Here is a 4,277-nt window from a genome sequence, read left to right as displayed (position 1 = left end):
CAGTTGTACTGAGTTCAGGAGATGAGCAGAGGTGTAAAGTGGGGAAACTGCTCTTAGAGTTGTGTTGAAGAAAGTGGCTAGCAGGCTTTTATGCTCAGCCTAAGTGAGCAAGCATCTGCTAAAAAAGATGCAAAGTGCTTGGCCAGCCCCAGTAGCTGCAGTGCAGGATCTGGTCTGGCTCTCAGACACTTTGAGCTGCATCATGAAACCGACCATAAGAAACAAAGCTGAGAAAGTAAGCAAGCAGAGAGAATTTAAGAGTTGAACTACATCTTAAAGTAGCAGATGGCCCATCCTGATGTCATCCTAATAATTCCTTAAGAATTACTGTAGGTGTGACTGTGAGGTACTGAGAAGGACTTAATTATAGGGTTTTTTGGAGAGGCTCTGATGCCATTGAGCTTAGGATGGAGCCAGGCTTGCTTGGCACTCAGTGCCTTGGCAGGACATTGCAACAGCCTCTTGTAGCCTTTTCTAAGGAATGCTTCCTTCTCTCTAAGTGGTCTGAAATATTGCAGATTGCAAGTATTATGCATGACACATTCATTTCGACTGTTTGTGGAGGGTGGTCACTTGCAGCAAAATCCAAGTTACTCTAAATAGTGGGAAAAAACAGTAGAATAGGGCACTTGGTGAATCAGAAATACAGGAAAGAAAGGCAAACTTTTTGCACAAAGAACACAGTTCAACGTCAGCTCGACATGAGCAGAACCGAGGGAACAGAGCTGAGCAATTACAGCACTTTGCAGAGTCAGAACAAGCAAATAGCGGACTGTGAGAACAGGCACAGTGCTCCTAAGTCGTTCTCAGAGAAGGAGCTAGGAGACAACAACATGAGAAAAGCAAGAGGAGAGTTCAACGTCAAACTGGCAGACTCTACAGTGTCATCTGTAAAATGATATCATCTGCCAGAAAGCCTGCTGCCAATTCAGACATTTTTCTGCATTCACAAGTTACAAGTGTGCAGCTGTGAGGCTATTGAATTTCATGACTGTACATTTGCAGCTTGTGAATTTGTCAGTAGGCATTTCCATCTTGATAATATTTGTGGAGAGCTGTGCAGTACGTATTGCCTTTCTATTAGATATGCTTACTACAGTCTGCAAATGCTAATCTGAGGATCTCTGTTGGAATGCTGGAGGACTACCTAAGACCTGCTATTTTCTTACTGTTTTGCATTTATATTTCTTGGATTTCCACAGCTCTTAATCACAGCTGAAACCTTCCTGTGAAAAGAAGTTGAATACATGTATATTAAAATAGGAGACCGTCAGTTATTCACATTATCATTGTTTTCCATTGTTTTTTTTGCGTGTTTAGCTTGAAGGAAACATCCTCCTCCAGCATGCAACACCAGAATATTGTTGAGCTGTATATATACAGTTGACCTTTTTTTTTTTTTCTTTTTAATTTAAAGATGTTAAAAATACAACTGCAGTGAATTTTCCTGCAGGTTGATTCGTTTGCATTTGTAGATTGTAAGGGAAGCTCTTTTTTCTTTGTGAATGGAAGAAGCAAAAATGACTGCTTGAAGGAGTTTGCTGAAGATCATATAGAAAATCTCATTTTTAGTAATAGCCTATAAACACATCTCTCTGAAAGGGAGTTTTCTGGAAATTGTGGAAGAAAATTGCATGTTAGAGGCACAGATCTGGAGGATAGGGATGGCTGTCCAGAAAAGGGTAGCCCTAAGAAAAAAGACTTCTTCATTGAGCGGAGTTCACTTTGTAATATCTGGGCAGCACACTTTGCAATGGGAAGGCTGCCAAAAGCCTGGTTGTGTAGTAAATAAACATAGCAAGGAAAGGCAGGCTGAAAGAAGATGGCTAGCCAAGCAGGATCCTCAGCGTCTGCTTATTTATTTCTTCATTCATTCAGTCATTTAAATTCTATCTTTGTCTTTGACACCTCTATCTTTATATGGTCAGTGAATGACAGGCTCACCCAGAATAAAAATGTAATTAAACAACAGCCTGCTGTGGTCAGCTCCAAAACCCGAGAGTAATCCCAAGTCTTGTTGCTGTGGCCAAGCACACACACCAGCCTTCCCCTGTCCTGTGCCCCCAAAATCCTTTCCATGAGCATGCAGAGTGGGGATTTATGATTTTTTAGGTGAAGCTGACCCCAAAATGTTTGAGCTATGCTTAGTGAACATTGGGATTCCAGTGATTTAAATGGGGTCATGCCTATGGGAGGAGAGGCCAGCCTTGCTCAGGGCTGGAGGATGAGCAGCAAGGGCAGGAGGCTCAGTGTGACCAAACTGTGCCCTATGGTGATAAATCCCACCTGGGAAAGCTCCTCTGGCAAGAGCAGCTGAGTGTGATTTCTGCCCTCACGTATACTTCGTGCTGGTGAGCACAGAGCTTCTCTCTTAGGGTTGACCTAGAGCACCCTGCAGCCCAGCACGCAGTTACTGGAGAATGTGCTGAAGAAAACCAGACTCTGAGCTGGGGTTTCCCAGTCTGTCCCAATCTGTGGCCGCAGGAGCTGTGAGCTGATTCCAGCACAGATCTCTCTGGGATTGTTTATCTCTTGCTGATGTGTCTGCAGAGCCTGAGGAGTAACAGAACTTTCTGCATCTGAGATCCGCTTGCCACAGAAGGTCCAGGTGCACGTCTTGCTTTCCATAGAGGTGAATCTTATTTCACTTTCCTCACCAGCGTAGGGAAGGTAATGCTAAAAACCTTTCCCTGGCCGTAAGTAAGTAAACAATCTCTAAAGTTCAAGCATGCGTGGCATCTTGCTTTTCCTTAGGGTAAACAAATGGAGCAGTCTTTTTTCCACTATTTCTGGGCTTTTGCAAAACATTGCCAATCGACAATGTAGTAGTAATATTAACACATGCCTGTTTGAAAACGTGATACATACTTTTGGGTCTTTGAGATTAGTTCCTCTGAAGTGCTTTTTCTTCAGCTGCCTGACAAGGTTTTTGGCTCCACTTCAGTCTGGTAAGAAGACAGCTGCTCAACTTCTGACACAAATGAAGAAAATTGATGGTATGCCATCTCCAAAATTCTCTTTTCCTGCCAGACACTCAGATTGAGTACTAGGAGTCATTCAAAGCTTGGGGATTTTTAAAAAAATGTTGGGTGGGGCAGTATGTGGGGCTTGCGCATTTGGCTGGGCTGCTTCTGATAGCACTCAACACTTGCACAGAGCCTGCATTGCTGTGAACATAAACAAGTGTCAGATTGTTAATACTTACACTGCTAATATGGTGCTCACTTTAACTGCTGTCGTGTACTGAGCTGTCATTACCACGGTTTTGCATAAGGCCTTAGAAATTACCTCTCAGAAATACACTCACCTGGCAGGGGAGACACTGTGCTCAGGAAGGTGGTCTTCCCAGGATGAGGCTCATCCCCTGCACTCTGGGTGTGCTGACCCCTGGAATTTCCCCAGATATGGGAAACTCGACTGTGCCATTTGTGGTAGTGGGGGACCTGCTTTCCCATTTTAAATATTTTTCTCAGGATCCTAAGGAAACTGGCTGATGTGGTTGCCAAGCTGCTCTCTGTCATATTTTAAAAATGGTGGCAGTAAGTTGGAGTCCTTAATGAGTGGAAAAAGGGAAACATTACTTCCATATTCAGGAAATGGAGAAAGGAGGACCTAGGGAACAACAGGCTGGTGAGCTTCACCTCTGTGCCTGAGAAGATCATGGAACAGAAGGAGATATTAAGGCACATGTGAGTTGTGGAAGGGACGTGAGACAGCCAGCATGGCTTCACCAATGGCAGATCACACCTGACCAGTCTGGTGGGCTTCTGTGATGGAGAGACAGCATCAATGGACAAAGGAAGGGCAGCTGATGTTATCTACCTGTACTTGTACAAGGCCTTTGGTGTGGTCCCTCACCACATCCATATCTCTAAATTGGAGAGGTATAAATTTGAAGGCTGGACTATTAGATGGACAAAGAAGTGGCTGGGTGATCATAGCCAGAGGGCTGTTATCAACAGCTCAGTATCCAGTTGGAGGCTGGTCACGAGTGGCATCTGCTGAGGATCTGTCTTTGGACCTTTGCTCTCCAGTATCTTGATCAGAGACATAGGGATGGGATTGAGTGTAGCCTCATCAAGTTTGCTGATAACACTGAGCTGAGTGGTGCAGTGACACCTTGTCTTCTTTTGACTTGTAATTACTGTTACCATTTCGTTACGAAGAGACCTCAGGATGGTAAAAGTTGTGTTCCTCAGGTGAAGCAGAAGCCCTTATCTTAAGCAGTAACATTTGGCAAACTTGGTGAAACTGTCAGCACATTCTCCCAGTTTTAT

The 4,277-nt window shown here is 44.0% G+C and overlaps 1 non-coding gene across 1 annotated transcript; it reads left to right on the top strand.

The window, feature by feature from the left end:
* Nucleotides 1-3,299: 3,299 nt before the first annotated feature.
* LOC116216861 (U1 spliceosomal RNA) lies at nucleotides 3,300-3,455 on the top strand. The gene has a single exon (XR_004160422.2). It is a non-coding gene; the product is annotated as a U1 spliceosomal RNA (small nuclear RNA).
* Nucleotides 3,456-4,277: the final 822 nt, after the last annotated feature.

This window comes from Meleagris gallopavo, chromosome 7 (genome assembly GCF_905368555.1).
Source record: "Meleagris gallopavo chromosome 7, MGAL_WU_HG_1.1, whole genome shotgun sequence".
Taxonomy (NCBI): Eukaryota; Metazoa; Chordata; class Aves; order Galliformes; family Phasianidae; genus Meleagris; species Meleagris gallopavo.
The sequence above is the reverse complement of the archived record's forward strand: the minus strand, read 5'-3'. Positions and strand labels throughout refer to the sequence as shown.